This window comes from Mytilus galloprovincialis, chromosome 9, assembly GCF_965363235.1.
Source record: "Mytilus galloprovincialis chromosome 9, xbMytGall1.hap1.1, whole genome shotgun sequence".
NCBI classification, from domain to species: domain Eukaryota; kingdom Metazoa; phylum Mollusca; class Bivalvia; order Mytilida; family Mytilidae; genus Mytilus; species Mytilus galloprovincialis.
The window spans coordinates 76,778,530-76,790,443 of NC_134846.1; the positions used below are offsets into that span (position 1 = coordinate 76,778,530).

Sequence of the window (11,914 nt, forward strand, 5' to 3'; positions counted from 1 at the left end):
ACACCATTATACTACTGTTGCCTTAATTTATATTTCTTTCTATTACAATAATATAGTACGAATACCACGCTTCCAATTACTATTAAGTCGCTGACAAATGACACTGTGAAAACTTAAGTTTTAATCAGTTGCAGTTTCAAGACTTAGTGCGGCTAAAATTTTAGTTTTGATTTAAACCTTACTGTTTTTGTTTTTGTCTATTACAGTATAATGAGAAATTCTGGACTATCTACTTTCCTCAGTACTTTATGTGCTATATATTGTTTTTATGCCCGTTTTTCCCAATATTTTAAATCGGTCAGTCTTATACATATTACTCATAAATATATCAAAATCTACTGACTCCTTGTAACAATTACAGCTTTGTTACCAATGACAGTGTTTCGTATTTGTTAAGATTTACTTACAATTTCTATTATACATTTACATAAATCTAGCCTGATTTTCAGTTTCCGAAAGCAAATGCAATATACAATAAAAGACATAGCCTGGGTTGATAAACGAACATTATTCAACAAATCAACATGCTCTGTTATTAGTAGTTTGAATGCCTTCATGGGAATAAAGCTATCACATTACGTATTTCTCAGTTTGTAATTGAAATGTGATTGAATCTGCGGAAAAGAAGAATACAATAACAGCCGCTTTGAAATTAGAGCATCGAATGGAACATACAAAGTTTCCCTTTGTAATTGGTCACACGAGACAGTTGGTTTTATTTGACCATTTCATGTGGTCAAATGTCCGTCAATAATGGATATTTTGCGTGCAAAGGCGACGTGTTTGAGACAGAAAGCATCCTCGATATCTTATTTTTCGTGAAATAGATTTTTAAATGACAGTCCACAGTATGTAAATAACCACTTTCTTTTATTTATCCTGACAGCAGAATTAATGAATGTAGATAAACGGTTGTTTTTGGTGAGAAAGTTGCGTGAATTCTAATGAAAAAATCCCCAAGTGTATTTATAGAGTAGAAATTCGATGCTATCTGTTTGAACACGTCTCAGAAATATTAGTCACTTGTTCAATAGAAGCCAAGATTACTGTATATATAATAACCCAATTAAAGAACAATCGTTGTAGACTTTGAAGGTTTTTTTATCAGTATTTTTCTTTCCCTGAAATAAACCTCTCACGAGTCGACGTCAGCTTTGGATATTGAGTTATGATCATAATATAGATATCAATATTTTTGTTTTATTTAGTTCTACGTATGTTTGTGAAAGTATTTATGATGCAAAAAGCAAAACTTCCAACTTTAAAAAAATCTAAATTCTACATAAATACATCAATTTGGATCGGATTTTTTTCAGAAAGAATAAATACAGGTTAATAATAAACTCATCAAAGATACCAGGATTGAAATTTCATATTTGCAACAGACGCGCGTTTTGTCTACAAAAGACTCATCAGTGACGATCGAATAAAGAATATTAAAAAGGCAATAAAGAAAAAAAGAAAAAAAGACGAAGTTGAAGTGCATTGAGGCCCAAAAATTTCTAAACGTTTTGCCAAATACAGCTAAGGTAATCTATTCCTGATGTAGAAAAGCGATAGTATTTAACAAAAATCAAAGTCAGTTTTGCGTTGAGGCTTTGGCTAACTCGGCTTTGCATTTTGATGTGCTGGATTAGGTTGTTTTATGTAATGTATCCGTTTTTATTCTGTAGTTAGTCAACACTTCGGGTTTATCATGTATATCTATTATATAGTCATTTCATAAAATTTACTGTTAGCAAAAGTATGAATTATTCTTAATAATAAGGATGTTCTTATCCCAGGCAGAAAACCCTAGCCATATTGGACACAACTTTTTTGAACTTTTGGTCCTCAGTGCTCTTCAACTTTTTACTTGTTTTGGCTTTCGAACTTTTCATCTGAGCGTCACTGGTTGGTCTTGTTTGGACAAAACGCACGTCTGACGTATTAAATTTTCAACCTGGTACCCTTTGTTAGCTAATATTCGTGTGTTTTCTCTGTTCTATATGTTCTCCCATTTATTTGTATTGTAGTCCTGTCATGTAAATTAAATGTTGTCATTTTTTTAATGTTATATTTAACATTGCCATAAAAGCGGATGGGTTGTCATACCACAAAACCAGGTGAGCGTTTCCCTCAGTTTTAGTTTGTAACCCGGATTTGTTTTTTTCTCAATCGATTTATGAGTTTCGAACAGCGGTATACTACTGTTGCCTTTATTTTTGAACAGGTTATTTATAGTAATGAACATATCAATAATAACTCAAGTCAACACAGAAGTGCTGACTACTGGGCTGGTGATACCCTTGGGGAATTAAAACTCCACCAGCAGTGGCATCGACCTAGTGGTGTTAAATAAACTAATCATAGATACCAGGATTGAAATTTTATAGATGCGCTGGTTTTAAAAAGTCATAAATCGATTGAGGGAAAACAAATCCGGGTACCAAACCAAAAACCGACGAAAACACATCAACTATTTTTTTGGAAAATATTTACTTTTATATTCACATTTATGAACTGCTGCCATTTAACAATAAATATTTGTTAAAAAAAAATACTTGTAACTAAGATATATTAGTTTCTAAGATCTTCTATGATCTTATTTTAATCAAACATCATCTTGAACAAACAACGCATTTTAGATATTTCGAATTTTCATAAGGGGGACACGGCAATGAGCCACAGACGGTAATGACTGGAAAAAACAATTTTCCGTCTAAATTTTGCCGACTTCCTTCAAAATATTGAGGATTTTCATCCACACATGAATACTCGGAAGCACCTGCATGTCCATAATGATTTGCACAAAGAAAACCTCCATATTGTTTTGTCCAGGTAGCAGGACACGAATTCTTTCCGGGAATCATCACGGAGGTGACTGCATTTGTATCCAAACAAGCCGCACAAGGAACGTCGTCATCCACTTTGACATTTCCATAGGCAAATTGATATTCTGCACCCCAAACGTGTGCTTTATAACCATGAATTTGTAATGCATTTGGAAAATCTGACGGAGCAAAATCTGGATCATGGGGTAGACATAAGTAATTTGTTCCACCTCCTGTTTCTTTCCAAGCCCCACCACCTGCTATACCTGTAATAAAATACAATAACTTCTTAATATTATATACTCTTCATAAATACACAAATAAATGATATTTGAAAAAAGCACACTTTTAAGAAAGATTATATGAAAATCTGTAAAAAAAACCCAGCACATTATGATTGGTCAACGGTTGAGTGTATACTTAACTTTCCAATCATTTATTTGCGTACATTGAGTTTACTCTGATTAAAAAAAAGAGAAGAAAGACACTAAGGCAAAAATACATATAGCGTTGTTTGATTGAAGTACATTTTGATTATTAAAGACAATTTGTTAAATTTTAACGGACCAGTCTATCAACAGAAGATATTTGTATTTGCACTGAACATGTTTGATTGTTTAAAAGACAGAATAAAAAGATGTGGTACGAGTAAAGATTATTTCAGCGAACGAAATCTCATCTCTAGATGAGCTTGATTTTAAATTATAATCCTTGTACCTTTGATAACTATTGAAACGGTTTACGCGCGTCTGGCGTACTAAATTATAATTCTGGTACCTTTGATAACTTTTACACCACTGGGTCGATGCTACTATGGGTGGACGTTTCGTCCCCGAGGGTATCACCAGCCCAGTAGTCAACACTCCGGTGTTGACATGAATATCAATAATGTGGTCATTTTTCTAAATTTCCTGTTAACAAAACTTTGAATTTTTCGAAACACTAAGGATTTTCTTATCCCAGGCATAGATTTATCCGTATTTGGCACTTTTGGAATTTTGAATCCTCAATGCTCTTCAACTTTTTACTTGTTTGGCTTTAGAAATATTGTGATTTGAGCGTCACTGATGATTCTTATGTAGTCGAAACGCGCGTCTGGCGTACTAAATTATAATCCTGGTACTTTTGATAACTTTTACATTTTCTATCCAATAAAATAACATGAAATCAAAACAACAGTGATTTCTGTAAAAGCCATTTATTTAATTTCAAGTCATGATAATAAAATTCATTTGATTTGCTTCTTTGGTAATACAGTTCTGTTTAAGTATATGAATGAAATTATATCCAGTAAATATGTAACGTAATTACATTCACAATAAATTACAATACTTAAATATTATATATTACCAGAATATACTAAATTGGTTCCATTCACAACTGGACAGTCTTTTCTTCCCCATCTAATATAAAAAGCACCACCTGTTGGAAGAAATGACCACAACAAATCTTAATAAAAAGTTTAAAAGTATTTATGTCTTATCAAAAGGTTCCATTGTTATTTGGTTTTCTTAAATGAAATCAAGTACTTTTATCAAAATTAACTGTCATGCTAAATTTATTGTATTTTTCGTGATTTGACCACTATACTATTATAAATGTTATTATTCGACAAACATATTTGTATGTTTCTGTAATAATTCACATGTTTGGTCACTTTTTCACGTTTTGTTACGTTTTTGGTGTTTGATATTTGGTCTTATTATTTTTGTAATTACAAATTAGAATGTTGTCATTATTTCGCTTGAAGTTCCTGCCTGTTTTTAATCCCACAGAAAGATGATTTTTGGGGTATTTTTTTTTAATTACATTTTCTATACTTCAAACAATTTAAAGATTTAAGAAGATGCTTCTAGTATCATTTTTAGATCAACACATTTTTTCAATCCTGGTCATAGCCGTGTTAAGCATATTACCATAATGGTATGTTTAGAAAAAGGGGTATCTCAAAGAAGGAAATGTTTTAACAATACTTTGTTAGTTTTCGCATTTGCAAGTAGATGGAGAATAAATGAAATTTTTTAACGACATTGACTGGCTATACAGCCCTTGCAGGGCCGACCACAGCTTGCGCCTTTTTTGTGTATTGAAATAATTTAATTTTTATCATATGGTTATTAAATGACAAATAAAGTAAATAGAAGTAAAAAGTTGATGGACATGGTTCTCATGATACATTTGTATAGTATACATTTGTGGCGATAAACGTACCTGACAACACAATCACATCAATTATGAGCCTTTGCAAATACAATCATCTGCATATTTGTATTGCATTCAGAACGCATGTTCGGTCAAACCTTTCGAAAAACTAAACACATTAAAATATCTTAAATTGTTTCATCAATGTGGAGCAGGAACTGCTTACCCTTCTGGAGCAACTGAGATCACCCCCATATTTTGATGGGGTTCGTGTTGGTTAGTCTTTAGTTTTCTATGTTGTGTCTTCTGTACTATCATTTGTCTGTTTGTCTTTTTATTTTCAGCTATGGCGTTGTTAGTTTATTTTCAATCTATGAGTTTGACTGTTCCTCTGGTATATTTGTCCTTCTGTTATATTCGCTTCGAAGCATTGCTAAGTTATATTGTGGTAAAAAACCATCTATGATAATTATTGAAATCAAAACAGAAATGTGTATCCTCAGTGTTTAAAAAATAAGATTTCTTGAAAACGCAGCGTAGGATATGTTATGATCTTCCTTTCTAGAAGCAGTAATTAGCTCAAACAATAATACACACGGTAATATTTTCCTGTTTGTAGTCTGCTTATTGCCAATTCTGACCGTAACTTCGAATTTTCATTTTCTATAGACTCCATCCTTACATTTACGCCCTGCAGTTTCTTTTCCAATGCCAAAAAATGTGCATTTATTGCATCCGGATCATTTAATAATAACCTTTTTCGTTCATTGTCATATTTCTCGGGCGAACAGAACCAGACAAATGACGTCAGAAACAGAAAGGATTTTACACATGCATCTAACCTATACTGAATTGTTTAACTGATAATCATCCGGTATTGACAATGAACTATTTTGAAACATTTGAAGGTTGTAATTGATAAGACAGCAATGGTGTATTAGATATAGGACTATCAAATATGAAGGGCAACAGCCCCGAAGATACGAGAACCACGACCGATTTACATAGAAATAATGAAAAAAATTCAGAATAAACAATGAAATGGGGAATATGTCAAAGAGACAACAACCCGACCATAGAACAGGCAACAGCAGAAGGTCACCAATAGGTCCACAATGCAGCGAGAAATTCCCGCACCCCTTCAGCTCGCCCCAAAACAAATGTATCTAATAGTTCAGTGATAATGAGCGACATACTAAACTCCAAATTATACACAAGAAACTAATAATAATAATAATGATAATAATAATAATAATAATAATAATAATTCTTTATTTAAAGAGGGTTACACAGTTAGATATAAAGCTAATCTTCACCGAGGCCCTCATGAAATACAATGAAATATAACAAACAATTACAAAATATCAAACAGACACACATACATGAATAATGAAATAAAAAATTGTTATGAAATATACAATTTTCAAAACAGGTAAAAGTTACAAATTCATATATGACATATATAAACTAATCTCTAGCCAATGAAGAAAAGTAAACGCATAACAATACGCACATTAAAATTCAGTTCAAGAGAAGTCCATGTCTGATGTGAGAAGATGAAACAAAAGAAAATAAACAAAATAACAATACATAAATAACAACAGACTACTAACAGTAAACTGACATGTCAGCTCCAGACTTCAATTAAACTGATTGAAAGATGATGTCTTCATCATATGAATATCAGGCACAATGCTTATTTTAATTTTTTTTTATATATTTTTCTAAAAAAAAACCAATTTCTTTTGAAAATAAAAACAAGAATTCTATCGTATACCCAAATGTTCTATATGCTGCAACTCAAGAAGTGTTGTAGCTACAAGTAAAGACAACAGTAGTATACCTTTTTCAAAAGTCGGAAATCGACTGAGAGAATACAAAGCGGGTTACAAACTAAAACCAAAGGAAACACATCAACTATAAAAGCTGGTTGACCATCAGTACCCAAAGGACTTGTATTAACAAAATGAACCGGAGGATGTTTATTTTAGAAACGCATGTTTTGTGCAAGGAAATCACTGTTTTTTTGTCTCTTTTTCATTTTCATTGCTATACTACGCCTCATTTGAACCCACTGTATATAAATACCACTGCACTAATCAGAAGGACGAATTTTCTGTACAAAGCCAATAAATATATAGACTTATGCAGCCCAAACTTCCATTGCCTTAAACATGTTAATGAAAGATCCGAAAACTATAACAATACAGAACGACATGCTTTAAAACTATAGCAAAAATAATGTTTGACCCATTTTTATTCGTTATTGGAAAAAAAAAGAACTTAACATATATGAGGTAAAATTGATGGTTATCTTAAAAAATAAATAACATTTTCCGTTTAATTGGAATAATTAAAATATTTTCGATCTGCCTCTTTTGGACATCAAAGGTCAATACCATTATTTTAAGAGCAATTTCGTCTACCTCACAAAATCAAAAATGGTTAGCGATCTCCAGAGTACTCCGGTCTCCTCCATCAATTAAATCTAACCACCACATCAAAGCATTATAGAGTTAAATTTGGCGTTAACCATCAATCAACCAATCAATCTATGCATATGTTTCTGAGTTTTGTTCCAGGCATATGTTTTTAAAGATTTTCTAGGTATACTTTTCTTTCTTTTAAACGAATTCAAGGAAGGAAAACCTTTATTCATTTTGAACAAACAACACAAACCATATATTTAACGTTGTCATAAGGTGGACAGGGCAATGAGCCACATTTTGAAACAACTGGATAGAACAATTTTCCATCTTGATTGTCTCGTTTTCCTTCAATATATTGTGCATCATAGTCAACACATGCGTATTCAGAAGCCCCAGCATGAGAGTACATATTGGCACACAGAAATCCGTTGTATTGTTTTTTCCATTGAGACGGACATGACGTTTTCGCAAGAATCATCAAAGAGGTTTCTGTCGTTGTATCGCGACACACTGCACATGGAACGTCGTCATCCACCTTGACCATACTGAAGGAGTACTGATATTCGGCTCCCCAAACGTATGCAACAAAACCACTTCTTTCGAGCTCATGAGGAAAATCTGCGAGACTTTGATCGGGATCATGTGGCAGGCATAAGTAGTTAGTACCACTTCCGGTTTTACCATAGCTTCCTCCACCTGCGATACCTGAATCAGAAATAACGTTGAATTGGAATACGATAACGATAACGATACCTATACGATGGAGTTATTTCAAATTGAACTGTAAGATTATAACTAAACGGTGTAAACAAAATATAATTGTATCAATAATTATTTACGCCCGTACAAGGCAAATACAAGAATAATTCAGTGGAATACATCTCAAAAGCAAAGAATTGTAAAACCAGAAATATTATCTGTTTTGAAGGGTCAAGTTAAGTGAGTATTGAAAGACGTAAAAGCTATTTTGTTTGTCTCAAAATGAATATCCTTGGAAAGAAAATTATCCTTTGTTAGAAAATGCTATAATAACGGTTTCAACAGAAAATAAGACCACTGGAAAAGAGGCTCTTGCCTCATTTTTCCTCTTCATAGATGGATTTGATAATTTTTCCCCCTAAAATAATATCTTTATTGCACCTTTCTTTGCTGTTCTGACAATATATATATATATATATATATATATATATATATATATATATATATATATATATATAGATATTATAATATAAAATTGAGGAGAGCCCTTTTTTGATGAAGTAGAAAATAAAATTTAATAAATAAAAACAGATGCAGTGACGCTTTAAAACAAAGAAGCATAACAAAATATATTAAGCATTACAAAGAATTAATTTGGCATGTCATTTTATAACAGTGAGGAATTCCAAAATATAAACAAATGTAAAAATCAGCTTATTCACATGTGAATCTATAGAATATCTTCGATTACACAACACACCACAACAACCAACAACACCGACTACTTCAAACGCTATTATCTATTAGATTAAATATTGAAGACAAAAAAATGAGGCTCTTCTGCAGTTTTTGCTGTTTGCACTAAATGCAAGAAATTTGAACCATACTATATTTGTATGCTAGATCCTGGATGATTTAAAATTTTTGCTACTTCATAGTTTGTTAAATTACCAGATAACAAATGACAACTTAAGGTAGAAAGCGTGTTTTTCTCAATCTTGTATTTTGAAATACCAGAAAACAATCGGTTTATATCTTGAATCCAATGTGCAAATTTTGAGAGTATTAGGTAATTCTTTTGTAAGAATTTTCATTTCAATATAGAAAACGACATGGTTGTATTTATCAAAAACCAGAAAACTTTTGTTTAATTCAATTTTTCCAACTTTGACACATAAGCGGAGGCAACTCCAATGTAAGGGCAGATAATTCAGATAAAGTTACTTTTACAATAGAATGTGTTAGGAATTTACCTAATTGTATTTTATTATGTAGCAGGAAAACAGGTCCGTGACCCCATTTTTTCTTTTTCTTATCTAAAAGCATACTGTCAGAGCTATCTTTTCATATTTTATGGTGTAGTTTTCGTTGTATGGCGGAAATGTCAATTTTGCACAACATGTAGCGTTAAAATAAGCCCCTTGACCCATTATTTTTATTATTATTTTTAAAATATTTACGTTCTACGTTTTGACAGATTATTAAAAAAAGTTCAGTTTTCTATGTTATGTAATGTGTAATATTGTGTGTCTGTTTGTCTTTTTCATTTTTAGTCATGGCGTTGTCGGTTTAATTTCAATTATGAGTTTGACTGTCCCTCGGGTGTCTTTCCCCCTTTTATTTAGACAATCCATCTACCTTAATTTCAACTTTTCTTAGGAAATAATCAAATGTACAGCGCCTACGGATCATCAAGATATGTAATTGAAGGTATGCTGAAAAGAAATAATAAAAAAAGAACAATCACGCGATTTTTTTTGGGGTCCATTTGTTCTTGTGGTGACACTTTTATCTATGTCCTGTGCCAAGTCATGAATATTGTTGTTTTATCTCATAGATCGTTTCTATGTATGTTGCATTTGCGTTTGGATTTTTTGAACTTCAGTGTTTTTGTTGTTCCGTTGTTTTCATATTATAGTTGATGTGTTTCACTGGGTTTAAGTTTGCTATCCGGATTTAAAAAAAAAAGAGTGTTTTATGACTTTTGAACAGCAGTATACAACTGTTGCCTTTATTTATAATCTTGTCAGAAATTTTTTCACCATTCGTAATTTTATTTTTTAATGTTTACCTGTATATACAAGTTGAGTTCCATTATTATTTGGACATTCGGTTCTTCCCCACCGTGTAAAAATAGTACTTCCTGTAGAAATAAAAATATTTCAAATTAGAATTTAAACACAAAAACCGAGTATTACAAAAAGAATTACGGATTTTAGAAGTATTTCTATAAAAATGAATATTGCTCCATCCATAAGAGAGACAAACGAATTGGAAGTACGTTATTTTAGTTCTTAATGTTTTCCCATTGCCAGAAATGCTTTTTGACATTTGCTCATTAAATGTCGTTTAAAACAATCACGGACAACTGCTATTGTTTAATATCTATTAGTAATTTAATCGCACTTCAATAAATAGGGTTTGTTTTTAATACTAGATGATTTTTTATTTTTTTTTTGTTACCATACCTAACGGTTTTGCAGAGCACTCTCTAATGATTTGAAAAATAATAAAAAATAAAAAAATTCTCAGGCCTTTGTTAAAATACCTTTGAGGACAAATTTGTGCCCGCAATGAAACTGTCAAGGAGAACATATATATGAATGATACAACAACCAGTCTAAGATAGCCAGCTACTTGTATCTCTATTGATCCTTTCACTATGGCTGCGCCCATGTTACTATGTCACCCAAAAGTATATCCAATCAAATTTAAAATGCCATGACAAAAAAATTCCGAAAAACGACGAAAAAAGTCAATAAAACACAAAAAACTGTATACATAGCAGCACAAACCCCCACCAAAAATCGGGAGTGATCTCAGGTGCTCCGAATTGGTAAGTAAATCTTGCTCCACATGTGGCATCCGTCGTGTTGCATATCTAAGTACAAATCCAGTGATAAGATTGATTTAGTAGATCACATTCGAGGAAAACAGGACGGGATTGTGGTTACGACATTTGGATATCCGTCTTCTTCATTGACTTTTTTTTTACTCCATAACGATCAACAACCGCTTGATGATGTCGACAAATTCGATTTGATTTTTTCTCGGAGTTCAGTATTTTTGTGATTTAACGTTTTCTTTTCCCATTCTATTTTTATAAAAATTAAAAAGATACCTTTATATGACAATTGATTATGTATGTTGTTTATGTTCATATCTTCATATCTATTTGCTTTTTGCTTGCTACCAAATTCATTTTCAGCTGTGAATTTTCTGCCTCTATCGATGACATCTTCGCATTGACTTCTTGTAGTTTTCTTTCTAGTGTAAGAAGTTGAGCGCTTATTGCGTCCTGATTGTTCATTAATAAACGTTCCTGTTTCTTAGAACCCAAGTCACTTGCCGAAATAAAGCAAGCGAGGTACGTTAGAAGGAAACACACGGAAATTAATATGTTACTCATCATAATCGAAACAATCTTAATACAAGTGCGTGTATTTTAAGGCTTTATCAGCTGAAGTATAAGACTTAAAGCTGATAACGATTGAGACCATAATTTACGTATTGGATTTTTTTCGGAGATTATGCAGATGTTCTGTTTAACAAAGAAACGTTTTTAGTATAGATACAATGAATATGCGTTGATTTGTGATAATGGAACCATGAGGACGGAGGTCGAATTGTTTCATATTAAACAAACGCTTATCCATTGTGTCCTTAACTTAAACTATTGTTCTAATGTGTTTTCAACAAAGCATTTTATTTAGTTGAGAGTATTGTACACGAGTTTATGAGTTTGACTGTCCCTCTTGTTACTTTCGCCCCTCATTTAGATAATATATAATCATTTTCAACGATACGCTCACAATTTACCAGTAAGAGAAC

At 32.1% G+C, this 11,914-nt stretch overlaps 2 long non-coding RNA genes across 2 annotated transcripts; both read right to left on the minus strand.

Moving 5' to 3' along the window:
• Window positions 1-2,559: 2,559 nt before the first annotated feature.
• On the minus strand, window positions 2,560-4,240 carry LOC143047052 (uncharacterized). The gene is made up of 2 exons (XR_012969382.1): window positions 4,164-4,240; window positions 2,560-3,079 (listed from the first exon to the last, which is right to left on the minus strand). It is a non-coding gene; the product is annotated as an uncharacterized LOC143047052 (long non-coding RNA).
• A 3,352-nt stretch (window positions 4,241-7,592) lies between these two features.
• Window positions 7,593-11,446, minus strand: LOC143047053 (uncharacterized). Its single transcript, XR_012969383.1, has 3 exons — window positions 11,205-11,446; window positions 10,155-10,226; window positions 7,593-8,089 (listed from the first exon to the last, which is right to left on the minus strand). It is a non-coding gene; the product is annotated as an uncharacterized LOC143047053 (long non-coding RNA).
• Between the last annotated feature and the right edge of the window lie 468 nt (window positions 11,447-11,914).